Source organism: Schistocerca piceifrons, chromosome 3, assembly GCF_021461385.2.
Source record: "Schistocerca piceifrons isolate TAMUIC-IGC-003096 chromosome 3, iqSchPice1.1, whole genome shotgun sequence".
In the NCBI taxonomy this organism is placed as follows: domain Eukaryota; kingdom Metazoa; phylum Arthropoda; class Insecta; order Orthoptera; family Acrididae; genus Schistocerca; species Schistocerca piceifrons.
In genome coordinates, this window is record NC_060140.1 from 411544687 (window position 1) to 411568263 (window position 23577).

Consider the following 23577-nt stretch of genomic DNA (forward strand, 5'->3'; position numbering starts at 1 on the left):
TTCCATGCAGAGAGCTGTCGTTAAGTTTCTTTTGGCGGAAAACCAGTGCATCGGAAATGTTCATAGACGCTTGAAGATTGTCCACGGAGACCTGGCAGTGAATAACAGCACGATGAGCTGTTCGGCGAGGCGTCTGTCACTATCGCAACAAGGCTGCGCAAACTAGTCCGATAACCAACGTGCCGGCCGGCCGCACCTCTGAAATCTTGGAACGCGCGGACACTCTCATTCGAGATGATCAACGGATCACAATCACAAACGTCGCTGCTCAACTGGACGTCTCTGTTGATATTGTTCACACACTTGTCCACTACCTGGAATACTCAAAGGTGTGCAAACCGGATCTCGGCTCTTACAACTTCCATCTGCTTGGTCCAATAAACTCCGTGGGAAGCAGTACGCGAATGATGGGGAGGTTATTGATGGAGCTAGACGTTGGCTCCGATGAGGACCAGTAGAGGGCGTACAGATCCTCCTAGTAAGGTGGAGTAAGCCCGCCCGGTTAGCCGTGCGGTCTAACGCACTGCTTTCCGGGCGGGAAGGCGTATCGCTCCCCAGCACGAATCCGCCCGGCGGAATGGTGTTGAGGTCCGATGTGACGGCCAGTCTGTGGATGGTTTTTAAGGCGGTTTTCCGTCTGTCTCGGCGAATGCGATTTGGTTCCCTTTATTCCGTCTCAGTTTTCTGTCGGCGACTGCTGGGCAAACACTCTCTCCACGTACGCGTACACCATAATTACCATGCAAACATCTGGGGCTACACCCGTCTAGTATGAGACGTTCCCGGGGGTGGGGGGTTGGGGTGGTGGGATAAGGGGAGGGGGTAAGGGGGGGTAAGGGGGGGGGGGAGTCCACTGGGGGCCGAACTGCACAATAACCCTGGGTTCGGTGTGGGACGGCGGTGAGGTGAGTGGACTGCTGTAGCCGGTTGTGGGGTTGTGAACCACTGAGGGCTACGGCGGAGACGAAGCCACTCCGTCGTTTCTAGGTCCCCAGTTCAATACAATACAAGGTGGCGTAAGGGCATCGTTGTTGAACGAAGATTGTGACGAAAGATGGGGTGTCGTACCCAAAAGAGTTGGGAATAATATAATGTATTAGCACTCTGAATAAAATCATCCTGCTTTCAGAAAAAGGTATATTGCAGTACTCCTTGAATACCCATCATACAACCGCTAGCTCGACGGAATATCCATACCAATATTGGACCGTTGCATAGGTCACACGAATACGAAAGAAAGGAAACTGGAGTAATCCGATGATGGACAAACCCATACCACTGACGTCGGCTTGCAGTAGGAGTCTGGAACATATAATGTGTTCGAACATTATGAATAACCACGAAGGTAACGGTCTATTGACACATATCAGCAAGGATTCAGAAAATATCGTTCTTGTGAAATACAACTAGCTCTTTATGCACACGCTGTAAAGAGCAGTATCGACAGGGGAGCTTAGATTCATTGCATGTTTTTGACACCATTCATCAGAAGGGTCTTCTAATGAAACTGCGCGCCTATGGATTATCGCTTCAGTTGTGCGGCTGAATTTGTGATATCCTGTCAGAAAGGTCATAGTACTTAGTAATCTATGGAAAATCATCAAGTAACACAGAAGCGATATCTGGCGAATCCGGGGTTCCCCAAGAAAATGTTATAGTCCCTCTGTTGTTCCTAATCTACTCGTATATAAACGATTTAGGAAGCAATAAGAGCAGCGTTCTCAAATTATCTGCAGATGATTCTGTCATTTGCCGTCTAGTAAAGTTATCAGAAAATCAAAACCGATAGCAAAATGATTTAGAGACGATATCTGCATGATGTGAAAAGTGGCAACTGTCTCTGAATGAGGAAATTGTGAGGTCATTCGCTTGATTACGAAAAGGAATCCATTAAAATTCTGTTACACGAAAAATCACACATGTCTGAAGGTTGTATGATTCAAAAACATACCTAGGAATTAGAATTACGAACAACTTAAAGTGGAACGATGACACAGATAACTTTGTGGGAGAAGACATACCAAAGACTGCTTTTTATAGGCCGAACAATTAGCAGATGCAACAGGTCTAATAATGAGACTGCCCACACTGCCATGTTCGTCCTCTGCTACAGTTCTGTAGTTCGGTATGGGATCCTTACCGGATAGGATTGACGGAGGACATCGAAAAAGTGCGAAGAAGGGCAGTTTGGTGTTGTAGCGAAATAGGGGAGAGAGCGCCACGGAGATGATACGTGAGATGTAATGGCAATCATAATAATTAAAACAAAAGCGTTTTTATGTGAGGTGAGACCTTATCACAAAATTTCAGTCACTATTTTTCTACTCTGAATGCGATAATATTTTATTGTCGCAAGCCGACATAGGCACATATGATCATCGTAATAAAATAAGAAAAATCACAGCTCATACAGGAAGATTTAAGTGTTCATTTTTTACCACGTGCTGTTGGTTTGTGGAACGTTAGAGAAATAGAAAGTGGTTTGAAGAACCCTCTGCATAGCAGTCATGTAGATGCAGATGTAGACAACATGACATGAGTTAAGACATTAGGGAATAATTTTGATTGTACTACAGGGAGCCGTAGAAAGCAAAAACTGTACAGGAAGAACATATAGACCAAATAATTGAGGAAGTTGAGTGCGGGTGCTACACTGAGACGAAGAGATTGACACAAGAGAGGAAGACTGAATGCAACACGCAAAAATCTTGGAGGGAATGTTTTGGTCTGATTGCTGTTTCTTGTTATGTAAAATATCACTATCAGTAATAGTGCGTCTACAAACATACAAACTTATAATTTAATATGAACTACTAGCAACTTGTAGAAAATTAAGATTTAAAGCGTGTCACAGATCTGCAGTATATTAGGATTCCAACTCACACGTATTGACAGCAGCTCTCAATATTTATATATTAGGACAGTTTAGCGACATTAAGATGGTCTATTTTCCATTACGCAAACTGCAGTCAAGAGACTAATTCTGAAAAAGAGTCATAACAGTTTTATTTTACGCCTTCAAAACGGATTTTCTGTCCTACTACTCGTACGAAGAAAACAATTTGTGATCACTCACACATGCGGTCGAGCAGACACAGGCTGAAATAACAGGCGATTCCTGTGACTTACGCCGCCACACTTCATAAACTGAACAGGTAACAAGAAGCAATATCAAGAGCGCAGCGAAAGCCGTCGTAAGCGTGTGCTAACAGTCCAGTGAGCGAGCCGAATGGATAAATGCAAACAGACCCAAAGTCAATTACTATCAATCACGTGTACCGAAGGTTTCACAGAAGAGGGAGGACTGGCGGAGCCTCGGTTTTTACAGACGCTCTCGTGTCGCTGAAGGGACGTGAGAGCGAGATGCAGCCGTGCCGCGGAACACAAGTACATCCAATCTTTGGTCCATACAACAGGCTGTGCAGGAATCCGTATTGCTGTCGGACACTAAAGGACTCATTCCATTAATCGGCACGCAGAGCCAGAAATTGTCCAGTCTGTATCAACTCTGAGACCAAGGGGTCACAGTGGTGCTGGAATCTCCGCCAAACGTTCCCATGGCGCTTCCTCGTCGTGATCGGCCAGATCATATGTCGGAAATGTCTGGTGGCCTGTAGATGATATCTAGGGCGCTGCTTGGTACTGCCTGCACTAGAGTGAGTGTCAGCCGCAGGTCAGATGGGGAAAACGGTTCACCCTCCGTGGGTACCTCAATCCAGGGATGATCAACGTCTCCATCGGCTCCAATCGTTGGTCTTTGTCGAGCCTCTTTTGGCATCTAAAATGAGGGCGGAAGTTGTAATGGTGGCGGACACGCTGTTGGAAAGTCTTGTCCTGGGCGTGATTGCATCTCATGTCCAGTCGGCTGCTGAAGGGGAGGGGGCACTACAGATCTGATTTCTATGCCTGACTATAGGCTCCTGGCCAGACGCATCCCCAAACATTTGTGACCTCCTACTGCCGAATATGAAGCCTACGGTCCACCTGAGGTTCCTGCCAAAAGTGCAAGCCCTTACGTAGGAACCCACATGACAGTAAAGCTGTGAGCATAGGTGGTTAGTTCGCTGGGCCAGGTGCAACTGGTGTCGAAGTGGGTGCGAAGTCTGCACTCATGTGAAATTCGGCCCGACTACGTTTACGAGGATGAACCAGTAGGTTATGAGGAAGCTAAATGCTTCCTCAAAATCGGCTATCATCATTATTTCGTCCATCTGTGTTTTGAAGGTTGTAACGCCCCAGGTTCAAAATGGTTCAAATGGCTCTGAGCACTATGCGACTTAACTTCTGAGGTCATCAGTTGCCTAGAACTTAGAACTAATTAAACCTAACTAACCTAAGGATATCACACACATCCATGCCCGAGGCAGGATTCGAACCTGCGACCGGAGCGGTCGCTCGGTTCCAGACTACAGCTCCTAGAATCGCACGGCCACTCCGGCCGGCAACGCTCCAAGGACAGAGAACCCCAATTAACGAACTTAGTGGAAACTTAAAGTACGGAAGTGAGTCATCTTAACAGTGACGGCAACTATTTACGATAAAATCTACACTGGTAATATTTTGATTAACACATATATCATTCAGATACTGAGAATAGCATACAAAAAGGGGAGATAAAAGGAAAGGATTATCATAGATGCTTTATCAAACATCTATAGAATAAATTCAAAATAACATGAACGAAGGTTAAATCCAAGAAAGTAATTCAATCAAAGATAACATTTACCATGGAAGAGTGTTGTAGCCGCATCGAAAAGGAAATTCAATGCGACTAAAATGCAACTGGGATATGGAAATGTTCAGTTAGTTAGTTGCTCTTGAGTCGCTCTAGAGTACTTTTGCGATAGTTGTCTGGTCGCAAACGCTATTAAATTGTTTCAGTTTTGGAAGTTTGATAATTCCTGAGGTAGACACTGAAGTATTGCTCTGTCATTCGACTGATTAAAGTTAATCTTGACCGTTCTCAACGTGACGATATCGTAAGACGAGTGTTAGACTTCAATTGAGTGATACTGGTTTGTCGGACTTAGCCTTCGTACTGATGAACAGTTACAAACCTTGAGAGCAATGGATCAACGACAGAAAAACAATTCGTAGTCCTGAGTAGGACACAATAAAACGAAGACACGAAGAAAGAAAAGTACGCCGATTAGTTAAAAGTTCTCGTCAGCGTCACGATTACTGAACTGAACAGAAGTTGATCTTGAATGATATATCGGTGTGCGTGTGTTGTAGGGACAAACAATTAATTACAGAAAGAACAATAAAATATGAGTCAAAAGATAAATCTTACGTGTCGCCTAACTCATTAAACGGACAATACAGTGTGTATTAATGCAAGTTGATTGACTCTTTAAACTTTTTAAGTGACTAAGTGAGTACATGAATAATGGACAGTGAAAAGTGATTCGTTTAAACCAGTATTACGGCGTATTAAAAAAAATCATATACTCCAACATAAGTTATCTCTGGAGTTACGTCGGACCGTTGTTAATAACTTGACGTAGCAACGGCATAGCAGCGGAACAGTAGACAGCAAAATTTCACCCTCGCTATGTATGATGTGAAAAACGACCGTAATGATGAAATTAAGAATCTAGATTTTATTTCATCACGGAACTAACCGGGCATAAAAATAAAAATAAACGATTGCAGTTTACCAGTTCGCACAAGCTGAGAAGACTGTTGCGGACAGATAACAGAATATTTCTAAACCATGCGAGGAACCGAGCGAGGTGGCGCAGTGGTTAGACACTGGACTCGCATTCGGGAGGACGGTTCAGTCCCGCTTCCGGCCATCCTGATTTAGGTTTTCCGTGATTTCCCTAAATCGCTCCAGGAAAATGCCGGGATGGTTCCTTTCAAAGGGCACGGCTGATTTCCTTCCCCATCCTTCCCTAATGCGATGAGACCGATGACCTCGCTGTCTGGTCTCCTTCCCCAAACAACCCAACCCTGCACCACAGAGCTCCAGAGCTCCACGCGAGGAGTAGTGTTCTTACTATAGTTACAGGTGCTGTTCCACGTCATACGGACGGGGACGAACATCGTTACGAGTCGCGTCTCCTCCCTGCGAGTGAAGGAGGAGGGAAGGGACGTCACAAGGTCCTGACCATCTACCTGCTTTGCCTTCAGAAATGGAAGCTAGATGGCATTGGGGTCGCGGCTAGGTGCTCAATGGTGTTGCATTTACAAACATCCTGATATGCAGATGCCACGGATTGAGGGCTGCTTTCGGAAATCAGAGTAAATATACTCCTCTACAAGAAATATGGTAGCTGCTCACGAATGGTAACTGCAGCAGTGGTGCCACATATGGCAAATTAGAGAGAGCGTCGACAACTAGCAACCATATTTATTCTCGGAATGATGTAGCGAAATCAGTATGTACTCTTTGCCCTGGATGGTGAGGGCAGCAGTAATGGTTGGAATGCTGTTGGAACGTTGCACCAGAGCTGACTGATGGGGTCATATGCCCCGCAGTTCCGGACTGTGCGTTCTGTGGTGGTGTCAACACTGGAGCAATACACGTGGCGTCTATCCCATTCTGCGTATCCTCCAGTGTTGGATGTGGATCAGTTTGAGCATGTGATGGCGGAGCGTGGACGGAATTACCACCAAGCCAAACAATAAGACACCATCAGTCTCCTCAAGCCGGGACAACGAAATAACGTGCGCCATACCAGACCTGTGTTCCTAGGCAGGTGCTCCAGCCAATCCCAAAGTACAGCAGACAACGTGGCCTGTTTCTGTTGCTGCTTCACATGCCGTAATCGAGAATTCGTCGAGGGGGTGTCACTGATTAGCGTCTAAGGCAAAACACAGCATTTCGTGCATGTCAAATTCTGCATCTGTGCCGCACGTCGCGCTGGAAACTGCGTCTGCATTTGCCTGCCACATGATAGGCCCATATTGAATCTCGCAGTTATAATTACCAAGTAACAACGCCGACTACTGCAAAAACTGTGCTATCTTATCAGGAAGTTTCGAATAGGGACCGAGTGGCTAAATGAGGAATTTGTGATCAGTGATCAGGCCAAACGTTGTACTTTAAATACGTGACTCTCCCTGCCGTTGAATATGACAGCCACTGCCTCTTTCTCTACTTGTAATTTTGCTGTGCTGATTTAATATTTTAGACGCTAACGGCGTGTTTGTAGGACAACACTACACCCACCCCGTAATTCAAGCATTTACCAGGCGTTAAACGTTACTGAAAAGGGACAGAGTTAATACATATTTTATGTTGTAAGAAAACTTTCTGGACTCCTCTGACCACACGAATTTACCTCTTTTTCAGGGCTACTGATTAAAAGAGTATGGAACTAGGACTACGTTGGAAATAAATATCGTGTAATAACTAACTTTTCCCAGGAACGATTGCAGTTTTCTAAGATTCTTAGGAGCTGGTAAGTTATTGACTGTGTCCTCATGATCCTGTCTGTGCGTGAACTCTTCTTTATTTCATATATGCGCTTGGTACTTTACACTTGGCTCAAAGAAACCATACACGTCGAAACAACAACACGGAACGCGGGCATGAAGTTGTTCAACCAATACCGGTAGGTTTTACAGATGCTGTGTCCACGAGGCTCCTGTGATTTGGAAGTCATCTAAATAAATAAGTCATCTAAATAATACTTAGGAATATCATCGATGCTTTCCTCAAGGTATCTCTGAAATATTGTGAAGTTTCCTGCACCAAATGGCATTCTGTTATTACGATACAAGCTGAATGACCTATTAATCACAAAAATTATTTTTGTGATCGCTACAGGTATTGAGAATAGTCGTCATCAAGATCTATTTTAGAAAAATTGTAGGCACAGCCAATTTTTTCAACATTTCCTCTGGTCTAGGAATTGTATACTGATCGATGTTAGCTTGAGCATTAAGGGTGGACTTAAAATAACAACAAATTCTAATTAATACATTCGTCTTCTTTACTAGACCAAGGGCGTTTACTATCAACAGAACTAGTTGCTGAGCTACTTTTTTTATTCGTACCTTGTACTACGCTCACACCCGCAACGGGATAGAACTTCCATTGCATACCACGGCTCTGCATATTATTACTCTCCCTGATTAGCACACATTGTAAGCAACCGGAGTAACGTAACTCGTCTACCTAATAAACACTTGGAAACACAAGGAAAAAGTACATTGGTCGCACAGCCAAGCGTCTTTAGTTTAAGGTTTGTGTGACACAAGTCCACCGATGAAGAAACGGTAGAAATGCTGTTAATGTATGAAAAAAACGGTATGTATTTTCGTTGTTTCTACATAGACGGCAAAAACTGCAACACCAAAACATAATTAATGTAGGGTAATGAAATTTCGGCAATAAATTTGTGTAGGTAGCGTATTTAAGTGATTAGCATTGCAAGATCGCAGGTTAATATAAGCTCGAGTTAAGACATTACTAATGCGAAATGCTGGTATATTAACAACCAGTGTAGCCGTCACAATGGTGAATGCAAACGTACAAATGTACGTGCATTGTGTAGTAAAGGTGCCGGATTTCCGTTTGTGTGAAAGAGTTCCACGCCTGTTACACTTGCTTTACGCTTGCTCGGTCAGTACAGGGACGATCAATGCTGGTTGTGTTGTCGTCCGATGAAGTCCCAAACTTTCTCGATTGAAGACAGATCTGATGATCGAGCAGGCCAAGGTAACATGTCGACGCTCTGTAGAGCTTGTCGGGTTACAACAGCGGTACACAGAGCGAGGTGGTGCAGTGTTTAGCACACTAGACTCGCATCCGGGAGAACGACGGTTCAAACCCGCGTCCGGTCATCCTGATACAAGTTTTCCATCGCCGGGATGGTTCATTTGAAGGGGCACGGCCGACTCCCTTCCCCATCCTTCCGTAATTCGATTGGACGGATGACCTCGCTGTTTGAGCCCATTCTCCAAATCAACCAACCAACCAACAGCGGTTTTTCGGCAAATGTTATACCGTTGGAAAACCCCTCCCTGGAACGACGTTCTTGAATGTCAGCACAACATTGGCATACAGTTTTGCAGGCAAGGTGCGTGCGATAGCTACGAGAGTGCTCCTACTGTCATACGAAATCGCATTGCAAACCCAACTCCAGATGTGGATCCTGTGTGTCTAGCACACAGATAGGCTGATTACAGGCCCTCAACTGGCCTCCTCCTAACCAACACACGCCATATCTTGTATTGAGGCACAACCAGCTTTCATCAGAAAATACAAGAGACCTCCACCCTGCCATCTAATGCTCTCTCGCTTGATACCAGTGAAGTCGCAAATAGCGATGGCTTGGGGTCAATGGAATGCACACCACAGGGCGTCTGGCTCGGAGATGGTTCAAAATGGTTCAAATGGCTCTGAGCACTATGGGACTTAACATCTGAGGTCACCAGTCCCCTAGAACTTAGAACTACTTAAGCCTAACTAACCTAAGGACATCACACACATCCATCTCCAAGGCAGAATTCGAACCTGCGACCGTAGCAGTCGCGCGGTTCCAGACTGAAGTGCCTAGAACCGCTCGGCCACCACGTCCTTGAAGTAAACGATTTGTAACAGTCCGTTAAGTCACTGTGGTGCCAACCGCTGCTCAGATTGCTGCTGCAGATGTAGTACGATGCCCCAAAGCCATACGCCGAACACGATGGTCCTCCCTTTCGATAGTGCCACGTGGTCTTCTTGTGAACCCACGTTCTCGTGATCACCGACGCCAGCAAGAATGTACAGTGGCTACATTCCTGCCAAGCCTTTCTGCAATATCGAGAAGGAACATCCAGATTCTCGTAGCCCTATTACACGACCTCGTTCGAACTCAGTGAGGTGCTGATAATGGCGTCTTTGTTGCCTTAAAGACGTTCTTAACTAACATTAACTCACCAATTCCAGTCTCAACGGTAACTAACGCTCAGACTGTTACATCGTGTATCTAAAGCAAACGTGATTTGCGTCCTCGCCGGCCGAAGCGGCCGTGGGTTAAAGGCACTGCAGTCTGGAACCGCAAGACCGCTACGGTCGCAGGTTCGAATCCTGCCTCGGGCATGGATGTTTGTGATGTCCTTAGGTTAGTTAGGTTTAACTAGTTCTAAGTTCTAGGGGACTAATGACCTCAGCAGTTGAGTCCCATAGTGCTCAGAGCCATTTGAACCATTTTGCGTCCTCACAGTTGCACTACTAGCGCCAGTGTTATGCAACTGGTGCGAAATCCGAATGACGTCACCAAACACGCCTAAAAATTTTCGTTTCTGTCCCACAACTACTCCTTGATGTTACGATTTCTTTGTTCCGTCGGCGTATTATTTACTGTCGATTAGACCTACAATGTGTTCTAGTACAGGGAGTCAAAGTCAGTGTTGCGTTACGTTTTAATAACGTCATGTTTATGTTAATGGTACACTGTGACACGCGCTGTAACAAGTCTTGTGACGCGGAAACGGATTTACCAGCGATTATAAAAAATCGTACTGCTGTTCATATCGTCGTAACGGACAAAGTTACGAGGAAAGCAGTCATGCTGGTTGTTGTGCCCCTGGTAGCTAAACAACCTTTAATTGACTTCTTTTTCTTCTACAAACAAACTATTTGTGGTAGTCAAGACAACTGGGTCACCTTGCACATGGCTTGTGGTATTTCACTATACTGTATAGCAACAACGTGCTGTGACCATCATCTTAAAACATCGGTCTGTTCTATTAAAGCGAGACTGAATTCATTCCTTACGTATCTCCTTGTATGCATCTTTTACGCTAGTTCAGAAAGCTTAATCTACGGTTGTTGAAGGACTGTGACAAACAATTAATCGACCAGCCTTACCCCAGTAGTGATCGATGGGTACATACCAGGTGAACGTAAAGGCCAGGCTGTCTGAGGCATCCATTCCTAACACCTGAAACATTACATATGCAGTTGCCTGAAGGACGCGTCTCAAGGATGATAAAGTGGTTGCTGCTTAGATTGTTTCCAGTCAGTAGGAGTCGAGATAGTATGTTTCTTCCCACGTTCTCCAAAATCAAAGCATTTGGTGATGTCAGTTGTAGCAACTTGTTAGGTTGCAGTCACCTCGGAAGGAAGATCACCGCCTAACATACTTTCGTCAGCGTGGCCTGTAGAGATGGATCAGCAGAAACTCGGTTGGGACAAAGATGAAAGTGTAGTGACTGCTTGTCTGGTTCGGCTTTCCATCGGAGTCTATTTTTCACTTTCGTTTAATGTATTTAAGTCAAAGCGAAGTTGCTCGCATTATTCTGGCTTTATTACAACTGATGAAGCTATTCTGAGTACAATGATTTCCCTCATAAAGAAAAAACAGGATTCTGTTACGGGATTTTGTAAATGGAAAGATCTGCACTACAAGAAGTACTAAACTTGTCTGTGTTAGGTCAAACGTTGCTTGTACCATTTCAAAGACAGCGAAGTGATTACAACTGTTCATGCGAAAGTGACTCTGAGTATAATTTTTAAAGTAATACGGAACGTTGAGTCTTACAGACAATGCGTAATCTGCGTAGTTTGATTTCCACTTTTAACCCGTTAGTCTCTCAGTTGAAAGCTGGTATTTATTATTTGTAGTTCGGGGCAGTAAAGAATCTCTTTACTTCGTTACATGACGCCCGTTACTTAGCGTTTGGCTGTAGGGTTATCGAAATATTAAATCACTTTTACCGTAATAAGTTTTGATCCAACGACGCCTTACTGGAATTATGGCTTGGCAATTCCGAGTGAAAAAGATATGCTTCATATTTTGAAGGATAGCACCACAATACAAAATAATATTGACGTTTACTGTTCGAGAATTCTTCAAATATTCTATAGCTTACATTTCCAGCAGTCCAGTAAAATAAGTTAATGAGCAAACTTTAGACGCGGAAGCTGAACAGTGGAATGAATAGTCTTCGTTCTCTCCCTCCGTTGTTTCCTGTGAAAGGCTCAACTTCGCCATTTATCCTTGTTAGTAATGCGAAGAGCTTGGGAACTAATTCGAAGCTAAGATAAAATTATTCACCGCACGAGAACTTTAACCGCCAGTACGGAAGAAATCATCGTTTGTCTTCCATTCAGGGGAAATTTCTAAATTCTGCAGCTCATATTGCAGTAAAGAATAGCTCTAGTTTTACGTGCTTTAGTATTAAAGTAATTCAATACGTCCAGAGGGTTAATACGTAGATAACAAGATCAGGGAACGATAACGTTGCTGCGTGAATGGTTTCGTGCATTTAAGTACAATTTGAAGCAAAATTTTCTACCACTAATATTCGACACTGAATGTCTCTGGTCGTGCCCCGATAAGGTCTACTGTCTCTTCAGTAAGCATGAGCAGCTATTAAAAGACATTCTTTAAAAAATTACACAAAAAAGAAAGCATGTGTAACGAGTATGGCGCGTACAAATTATGTTCAACTCTTGACCTACAGTCTCACCAAAACTGTAAAACATCCAGTTGCCCTAATTCAGTCTGACTGTTTAAAATCACTTTTGTGACTTTCACAGTTACAGGAAAAGAAAGTTATGTTATATCTTCCACTTACAACACTGACTAAGTGAATTTCAGTTTTAAGATATGTAGGTTACGTCATATACATAACGTCTGCAAAGTAAGATCATTCATTCCTCATGTGAACTATGTAGACTAGTTAACAGTAAGAGACGCTTTGATCGTTTTCAAAAAATACAGACAATCTCTACGAAATTCAGCGTAAGTAGCTCGTATTTTAAATTAAAAATAACGTTTAGTAACTTGTTGAGAGCTGCGATAATCGTGTATTTGAGGAAAGTGTGTATAATTTAAAATCGATTTAGTTTATATCTGTTTTGTGCACATGTCATTTTAGGTTATCCTTGTATGGAAGTCAGTTGTTCAACGAGGGTTTTGCCATTTTAATCACAACTTCGCTTCGGCCTGCTACAACGACGAAATAGAGAACACTGTTTACGAATACTGTAATTTTGCTTGTTTTGTTTATGTCCGTGTTTAAGTGTTCCTTATTTGATAATTGACCTGTGTTGGAAAATAGGAAACTACCTCGTCTTCTAGAAGTACAGAAGCAGCAGTCGTTAGTTTGTTGTGTGTTCAGGACGAAGCTGGCTAATCTTCCTTACTCACATTTCTGTCCACGCCGCAGAAGGACGTTAGAACTGAAACATGATTGCTGACGTAAATGGAAAAGTTGAACGTTTGATCATCGGTTCATTTGTTTAGTAGGATCGGGAATGACGGCATCCTTAACGCTATACGAGACACAGTAGAAGTGGAAGAATTTTTATGTTTAGGAAGCAAGACTACACACGATCGTTTAACACTAGAAGTACCGGTCTTCGCCGTACCCCTGGTAGTAACATTTGGGTCATTTTTTACCCGCAGAAGGAAACCATCGTTTCATTCGTATATGGGTGATTTTTCGAGTGTCACCATGTTGACCATACGCTCAGGAAGACTCTAAAGTGCAAACAAAGGGTAATTTCGTCTCTAAAATGAATAGTACACTGTCAAACATAAATTTTCAGAAATAAACTTTTTTTATTTTAAATTTTACAGAAGAAATTCCATAGTCTTTCATCTCTCATCGTTAAAACAAGTAAGTAAAACAATGTAACAATGTTTTTCTTTATAAAAAGATTGAAACAGAGTCAAAACATACTGTCTATGTAAGTAGTAATAGTATTTTTACTTTTACAAACAAATAAGGTAAGTTCATAGGATTTGTGAAAGATTCTAAAACGCAGCAGGTGACTAGAATGCTCTGCGTGCCTTCTTGCTTACTTCAGTCAAGGAACTAAGCGATGAGAAGAGACAACTACAGCCTATAATTATCAATATTTGGAAATATTTAGGAACAAAGAGTTGACAAAATTGTCTAGGCTGGGATTATTTCACAGTTCAGGCATTCGACAAGAGTTTTTGCTTGGCAGCATTTGCACACATACTTGTTACACTTGAAGCATATGTTTGATGTTTTACTTCCCTTTTGTCGTTTGCAGAAAACCTGAATTTCACAACGCTTCCTATTTTCACATTGGCCAGTGCCGGTATCGAGTGCGTGTGAGGAGAGATTGGTTCCTCTCTGCAGTTTATAGGGGGCAGTAAGCTCATCTGATACCCTGAGGGTAAAGTCTCAGAGTGAAATCTCCTTAGAGGTAAGTAACTTAAAAATTGTGTGAGCATTGATCATGGAAAGGTGAAGAGTATTGCAAAAGACATGCACGGGCCATCGGAGAGTGAGAGCTCAGACACTGTAGTGTCTAGCCATTTGGTCAACTACATCGAGTCCACCCTTAGTTTCGTTATAAAACTTCACAGGTTCTGGATGTTTCTTCTCAGTATTCGCATTCATCTAAGTTACAGCATACATGTTACTCAGAATAAGGACTTTTCCTCTGTTTCCCTTGGTAAACGGTGAGAAGATAATTTACTTGTGCAAGTATGTTGCTATGATGCGTCATCTCCATTTGGCGCCGCAGGAGGGACGTCTTTGAGTGCTCTTCGGAGAGTGGCATCTAAACTTGTTCCTTTCTGTTTCGGCTTAGCCGCCAGTCTGACGGAAGTTGAGAAGCTATCAGTTGTGATATTACGAGCACAATTGAGGAATGGCTGTGCCAGTTTGATAACAACATGATGACCAAGAACCTCGCTTGGATCACTAGTCCCATGTTTGCCACAGTAAGTGAATCCCATTCAGGATGTAGCCTTGTCGGCATCACACAAAATCCATAATTTTATCCCATACTTATCAGATTTATTTGTCATGTATTGTATGAATGAGCAACTGCACTTGGAAGAATACAGTTCGTCGTTAACAGTCATGTTCTCATCTGGCTTGTAGCAGTTGTCAGTAAATACATTCGATATCTCTGAACCAAGGCAAAATTTACCTGTTTCTTTACGCCGTCTTCTAGATGACACAGAATCAAACCTAAGATGACTGTATACTTCTGCAAATATGTTCCTTTAGCGTAGAGTAATCCAGTGAAAGCATCTAGTTCTTCCAGGCTTCGTGGCCAATCACTATTACCAACTGGGCTGTGAGTGTTTTCTTTGGTGCACTTTTTTATTAATTTCAGGATCGGGTCGCCAGTATATAGCTGCGACGCAGAGAGCGACGAGTGGTCTGCACCTGTTTCTCCCGCCACACATTCCGGTTGCTACGCCTACCTGCTGTGTCACTTGGCTCAATCCGTGTCCACTTGGTGCCATTGGAACTCTCCATCTCGCTAGGGAGAGGACGCCGCATAGCGCTTCCTCTTTCTACTCCACAATGAGCAGCTGCACCACGTCACGCACCAGATGTACCACGACCATGTGCACCACACACCGCCGTCAAGTGCACCGACCGCCAAGCCCTTGTCGTCTCGTGAGTCGTCCACAGCATCTAGACCATCGCCATTGTCAACTGAATATTGAATTGTATGTCAAATTTCTTAGTAACTAGTGAGAGAAAAGGAAAGATGGCAAAAGACCGCTCGTGATGCAGTATGACTCACATGTTTATATTGTATGCTCAGTGATACTGCGTTTCAGTCAGTGGTGGAATGTCTGAGGGAAATCATAAAAATTTTCCAAGCTTAAATCCTCTTGGAGTTAAGGATTGGTTTTCCGTTATGTTGTGTTTTTATGGAAGGGTAATGCCCTCCAGAGCTGTAAACACCATGTATGGTTTTAATGTTAAATATATATTTGCTCCAGCACCACCTCCGCCAGAGGAGGTTGAATAAAGATTTATGTATCAGTGACTTACCGACTCCTTCAGCCAGCTGACCGATAACCCCTCCACCCCACCGTCCCTGTCCTCGTCGAAGACCCCGACCTGCGTTGCATACACGCTTGGCCCGTAGTTCGGAGGGACGTCCACTCCCTCAGTTAGAATCTGTATATACGACACCTAAAGAATAGAAGAAAGAAAGCCGTACAGTGAGCCGCGCATTCATCGGTTCAAAAACTTTGGTAAAATAGTTCATGCCGACATTGTGCTTGCTGTTCATTTTATGCTTCTGAATCGGCAGTTTTCATTGGAACAAAATCGTCGTCTTCCTCCACATTTGTTTCACTACCGTATTCATCACTCAACTGCGTCAGTGAAATGTTCTGCAGATTGAAGAGAATCTCAGCCTCCGTAAGGCCATCATAGCTTCATTGCCGCGAACTCGCGAAAATAAACTGGAAATTCACGTCGCTGACAGAACTACCTCAACATGCTCGATTTGACCACAGACAAAGATATACTGACATAAAGCTTCCGTTAGGGCGACGCGCCTTACATATGCTGTCGTGTAAGAGAACTATTAGCAGTGCCCCAGAAAGCGGCGTAGGAGAGGGCTGGGCTTCTCATTGTATAATATGTTACGCCGTGGCTTCCCGGTGTCACTTCATAGATCTGCATGTCGCCAGTCCGTAGAAAACTACCGAGCGAGGTGGCGCAGTGGTTAGACACTGGACTCGCATTCGGGAGGACGACGGTTCAATCCCGCGTCCGGCCATCCTGATTTAGGTTTTCCATGATTTCCCTAAATCGCTCCAGGCAAATGCCGTGATGGTTCCTTTCAAAGGGCACGGCCGACTTCCTTCCCCGTCCTTCCCTAATCCGATGAGACCGATGACCTCGCTGTCTGGTCTCCTTCCCCAAACCAACCAACCAACCGTAGAAAACTGAAAGCCGCACAGATAAAAAGTATCACCAGACCACCGAATCCTGCGTATTTCAGGTTTTTTTTTTTTTTTTTTTTTTTTTTGCCCGAAGTGTCATAAAATACGCCAACATCTCAAGAATAACGTCGAGACACGCCCAGAAACCATTTAGTATATGAAAATCAGTGTTACTGATATCAAATTGTGTTAAAATGCCACATGGTACTAGTGGTATAACAGGTAAATTTTTCATACCTCTTGGTAGGCTACGGGAATAGAAATTTGGTGAATCATACAACCCCACAAATGACGAGAAGTCACGGGAGCGTTTTGTCCTGCCGTAATTATGGACGGGAGTAGGGCCCTCGAAAAACACTCGTGGGTCAAAAGTGACCCACTTGTTACATCTAGTGCTGTTATAAAACTGGTGATAAATGTACTAACCGATCTTGGATCATATGAAATGAATGATACCGTACTGAAACCTAAAAATCGAAAGTCCATTACTACATAGCTATTGGAATATGTTAAAATGTCTACCTTTATAAATGCTTAATGTAATTACAACGATGATTACGGACTTTTCAAAAAAATATAAGGAATTATTTGTATTTTATTTATGAAATGTTCGTTTCAAAAATTATTTTGCATAAATAGATCGATGTATGACAGTAATTTCATTGCTGCATATTGTTAGAATAAAATCTTTGGTTTTACTGCAGTTGGTTGTATGAGTTTTAAGAGCGAGGATGGAGAACGTGTTATGTGTGTTTTATTGATTTGTATTGTGAAGTATAATGACTGAATATATATGTGTAATTCTGCAGGAAGTCCAGCATTTTTCACATAATTTTTGAAGTAATAATCAAATCACACTCTAGACGATCATAAAAAGTTAAATCAAAGAAAGGAAATGGATATCGAGCCATCAACACACAACAAAGATGAGCAACAATAACGATGAGTATTATTATTAATAAAACCTGGATATTTAAAATCGACCGTCACTATCATTCGCTGCAGTGTGCACTATCTCAGCGTGGCAAGAGCTGTGTAAATGTGACAAGTACTAACTTACTTCAAAAAATTAATAAATCAACTTTCGCCAACAAGAGGATGTGGATGGTCAGAGTGTTAAGGACTGAAGATAGCAGGAGTAGATTAGTATGGACGAAGAAATCTATAAAAGCTACATTGACATCAGGTGCCGATATGAAAAGATGAAGACTTTACTGAGAGTGTCTCGGGAGCAGTACTGTATGGATGCGAAGTGCGGACGATTCTAAAGCCAATGAAGAAAAAATTGTAATCGTCTGGAATGCGGTGTTATCGGGGAATTTTAAAAGTTAAGTGGGCAGATAAAGTACTAAATAAAGTAGTATAGACGACAAAGGAAGTTGAAAACCTTTAGTTAAATAAAAACCTTTCAAATTATTGATTTTACACGAGTTCTCAATCGCTAAGCTGTTTCAAATACTGTTTCTATCCGAGTTATAATACGCTGAGCATTCTATAGTCTTTGGCTGGTAATGTCAAGATATGTCTGTGGGAAATACTTTGGAGGTATGGTGAGGTATATCTGTCCCGGCAGAATTGGGTCTCAGTGTGTCTCATTCAACAGGACGTGAAGAATTATCGTCTCTAAATGTAATTTTATGGCTACGAATGCTTTTCACAGAATACAAGCTCACGATTATGAAGATCAAGGAAAACTGCAAACAAAGGCAACCGTTACTGACAAATGTTTCTTAATCCTGGCTAGTCAGGTTATGGTCAAGCGATCAAATCTTGATTTTACGGCATAAAATACAAAAGAAAGCTGCATGACTGTAGTGCTGTTCATTTTATTTGCCTCACATTTTGCTACTTCAAAGAAGTTCAACGGCTACACTTTGTCCGTTCAGAGGTACACATTGTAATCTGATTTTCAGTTCCATGGTGAATGACGGAGGTAGGCAAACTGCAAAGCAGCTCACCAATTCTTTAGGACAGCCCCTTTTTACGAAAGTTGTGGAGGGGGTCTGTTGTAGGATTTTTTTATCCCTATAACCCAGTAGACCGGAAGTGGGATAGAAGGGTTCCGGAGTGGGAATATTTGGAAAAGGATCTCCACTTCCGGAATTTGCCTGCTGACCAAGGGAAACTTCTCGAAAACCTTAGTGGGTTTCTGCGGATTGCGCATATTTTTAATGTTAATCAAGCTTCCAGGCATAAAAAACAACACAGTAATGAAGCCATATTCATAAGATTACTTAATTAATTTTGGAGACTGATACATTTTATTTCACCTGCATAAATGTATAGTCATCTTGAATTGATTGACTACAAACAAAGCTCCATCTTCTGTACGGACACCTGATCTCAGATACGTCATTCTCCAACGTGTCGTCACGAACGTGCTGATTACACGAAAGAACAATTTCAAACTAAAAACCTGTTGATGTTTCTGTAGTTTCTTGTTCCAATTTTCAGACATTGATTATCATGTTTGTCAAAAGCGTCCTTGATGCATTTGGGATCCACACCCATTTCCAATGTGTATTTCAAGTGTATTACCGATTGTAAATGTATTATTTTGAAAATTTATTTGTTTGGAGGGTAGATATCACATACAAGTTAGTTTACGTGTCTAGTAGATGCCCCAAAACCCCTCTGTTTCCATTAAAATGTAGTTTGATCTTTATTTATATCAAAGCAAACCATTGATAGTAGAAGAGTGGTATGTAAGTAGTAAAGCCCTTAGACGCTATAGTTCGATTTCTGGTGACTTACAGAGAGGTGAAGCTCCCTGTAAGATCATGCAGATTTTAAGGAAATGACGATGTCACACAAACCTAAACTTCTTATTGAACGATAATTAACAAGGATGGCCTAGTCAAGCATTAAAATATGGCTATCACACCATGCATGGATATGTTAATGAAAGGAGGGATCATCTGTTTAAAAGAGCACAAAGCGGTCACTATAACAAACAGGTTTATTATCATAAAGTACCAACATACGAATTACTCACTGAGATAAGCAAATGAACATTTACAAATGTACAAGGGGCTATATAGCTTGGCACAGGTGGGGTGAGCACGGTGAAAGTATAATAAAGAGAATAAATGGTGGATATGTTCAATGACTGCAAGAATGGGTAGTGTATTATAGCTCCTTAAAGGACTTAACTAACATTGTACCCTACCAAATCGGTGGCTGCAATTCCTGACCATTCTTGCTACATTCATGCAGCATGAAGGTGGAAGGCATCAGCAGTAACGACACGTAACTTTGAGTCCAGCTCGTACTTTGTAGTTAGTACTAAAGTGCAGATATCCTTCTGTATGAAAGCAAGTCTCCATTGGCACCACGTTTTTACTCTTCGAACGCCATCCCACAAGTGGCAAATTGTCTCTAACGTAACACTCTGAAGCATGGCTGTTTGTGCCACAGTAGGAATCTTGTCAGTTAATTGCTTCAGACAATGCCAGTTCTGTACATTAATAATTTTGTAAGTAAGTTAAATAAACTCTTGCAGATCTAGCCATTATTAGCCAGTGTTGTCGTGTTGTGGGGAGGAAACCAGAAAACCTCTTCCAGTCAATGGCTTGCTTATGAAGCTGACAAATTGAAAGGCTTACACGTGTACACACACGAGGACGTACTTGCTCTACACAAATAAACACTATAAACCAATCATAAAACCGGTTAGAGGGATATAAAACGAACGTTCTTCTATGGAATGTAAACCAAGGCAAACGGTGGTTCTCATGCTGCACCATCTCTGAAAGTTTGCACCTGGTTAGATTTTTATCTTTTCTAAAACAATTCTTCCCATTTTCTCGAACAATATTGGTTTCTGTGCCGCCCAGAATGTGGGGTGGGCGACGTGAAATCCACTTTCGACTACCTGCACTGAGAGTCAGCTCCCAGCTATGAACGCGAATATGACCTTCCTTAGTCCCTTTAGATAATCTTTTTTGCCGCCCTTGCCATCTTGGAAGCCTTCAAGGCTGCAGAAAAATAACAAGGACCCCACCATAATAAAAGAATCGATGTCAAGAAGCATTTAGCTGGGAGACACGGGTAGTACTTAACGCTGTCTGCAGTTATGGTGTAGCGTAAGAGACCGACTACATTGACCAAACGGTATGAGTATATATATCGTAAAATACGCTATGTGGCAGCTTTGGGAAAAGATGCCATATAACACAGTACCTGTGTGTACCGTGGTCGTTTTGTAGTGCCAGCACTGAGAGATGAAAGCAGCGCGTGTCCTCCCCCCTCTGCCCTACCATTAGTGGTTGTCCGTGTTCGGCTTCGGTAGGCGGCATTAGCTTCTTCGCCACCCCATACCTCACACTCCCCGAAAAACTATCCCACACCAGTTACTGCACATGTATTACTAATTCCTCAAACGGATTAAGGGTGAATAATTTTTGAATGAATTGCTGAAGCTCCACTGAATCTCCCACACTGCTGCGGCTTACTGACAGCATTCCTCGTGAAATGTAAGATTCTTGGTTAAATTCCAGGTGTGGCACATAGTTTTATTCTGCCAAGAAGTTTCAGATATTCTCTTTCTATGTACTATAAGCCGCTGTAATAGAATCCCGAAGCCCGTGTGACAGTTACTTTTCTTTCACCAGGAATTCTTAAATCAACTCTGTCATAGTAATTTCCGTTATTTTCCAAATGACTGAACTACGAAGACGCCAGTAGCACTATATTTTCCAATTATTTCTAATAGTAGTTTTCATCTACACGAATACTTCAGTGAGGTATGGTGTGAGGTGAGAACTATTGTACTTGTACAGTAGATAAACCTCTGCATGAGCCCGACTTTCTGTCACAGTCGTCTCGCACTTAGGGAAGAAGTAATATATTGCCTCGTTCTCTGGAAAATTTGACTGTAAATCTAACTACTAACGCGCGCGAGCATGGGTGTGTGTGTGTGTGTGTGTGTGTGTGTGTGTGTGTGTGTGTGTGTGTGTGTGTGCGCGCGCGCGCGCGCGTACTTGTGCGGTGTGTGTGGGTGTGCGTGCGGGAGTGTGTGGCAGCAGGTAACCACACGAGCGCCACTGCGAGCAGAAAGAAGTGTCCATCACGAATCCAATATAGCCTCTGGCCCGAAACAATAACCAAACACCTGCCTGCCGCAACCGCAGCTCATCTCGTGTGGTGACACGCAAGATCAATGCGCACGGAAACCGCGGTATATCAGCACTCGATGAACGCAGCCGCCATACAGTCAACATGTTGCACGAAATCTCTTCGCTTGGCACAGTTTTAACGTAGCTTAAGATGAGGTTGTAAATAAAACATACGGTGATTACAGGCTTATTGGATGTAATTTCAGTAAAAGGAGAATCAGAGATATTGGCATAAGATGAAAAAATACAATCCGTTTGGTAAATGCTTGGAATTTGTTCAACATACTGCAGGAGTACTGTTGCGTTACACGAGCTTTGTGAACACGGTTCTGAAAGTCACAAAAAATCTTAAAAGATTTGTCGTGGTTTCTAAACTGTTAGCACCAAACGTGTGAAGGGAGTGTGGGTGGGAAAAGTAGATGCCTCCAAGAGAAGCTGCCACCCAGACTACAAAAAAGGTAGTTAAAATCTCTAAAATCATCTAAACAACCTAACGTCTTCATTAACAACGGCTGTCTCAAAGCACTCGTATTTTCAACAGCTTTCGAACGTTTAAAAAGTATGCCGTCCTCCCAAAAAATTGATACAAGATTAAAGGATATTAGTCATTAACCAAATTTCGTGGCGCTCTGCGTATTATCATTTGCCGAAAATCTCGAGCTGATATTTTGTATCTTTCACTCAGTATTTGTAAATTGAGTGGCAGTTGACAGAAATTATGTTAAACTCTCTTACACCCAAACAGTTTACTTCGGTTGAAAAAAACTGCTTATCATTGGCTTTCAAGTCAATGGATACTACTGAAACGGCGAATTTAGGAAATTTTCTCGTGCCTCTGTGACAAAGTGTTATCATGAGAGAGGTAATGGCAGCATTACGAAGAATTAGCTTGGAAATTGTGGCTCCTCACGCGGTATTGATGTCGACGTCAAATACAATGAATGGTATGTTAAGGCCACTCGACTTACTAAAATAAATAGTTGCATGACATTTTACACTGGGACACCCTTAAGGCTAGGTTGAGCCATCGGCATAGAAAGTATTTATTTCTCTGCGTACACTGGCATCTTTCCTTCGTGAAATCTAACATTTTTAAGGACGGGTATTAAGCGTTCTTTACTGTGATGAGTGTGTGTGGAGTTTTAGGGCCATAACTGTGTTTGGCGTAACTGCGTTGATGAAAGAGAGAGAAGAAAGAAGGTGAAACCCGCTTCCGGCACACTGTCTACTACTCACAGGTAGCATCAACGGAGTCGCCGATCTTAACGACGGACGAGGCATTCGGCAGTCAGCCATAAATATCTCAAGGCAGTCATGGACGCTCTTGGATATGGGAATAAATTTAGGCCTGCAGTCTTTAATCTGCTAGCAAATTCACATTCTCTAGTGGACGACAACGGTTGAAGTAACATAAAAATGGTTCAAATGGCTCTGAGCACTATGGGACTTAACTTCTGAGGTCATCAGTCCCCTAGAACTTAGAACTACTTAAACCTAACTAACCTAAGGACATCACACACGTCCATGCCCGAGGCAGGATTCGAACCTGCGACCGTAGTGATCGCGCGGCTCCAGACTGTAACGCCTAGAACCGCTCGGCCACCCCGGCCGGCTGAAGTAATATACATATTTCCGATCACGTGCTCGTAAAACAAAGATACCCTATCGCTCGATCCATTACTACTCGAAACCTTGCACAGTCTGTAAGACTTAGACAGACGATGTATGGATATTTATTACACATTTGCAAGATTTTGAAAAATTGGAGCAAGATTTTAAACTAAACGAGAGACAATCGGGTGAAGCGATAGACCATACGAAAACTTGCTCAT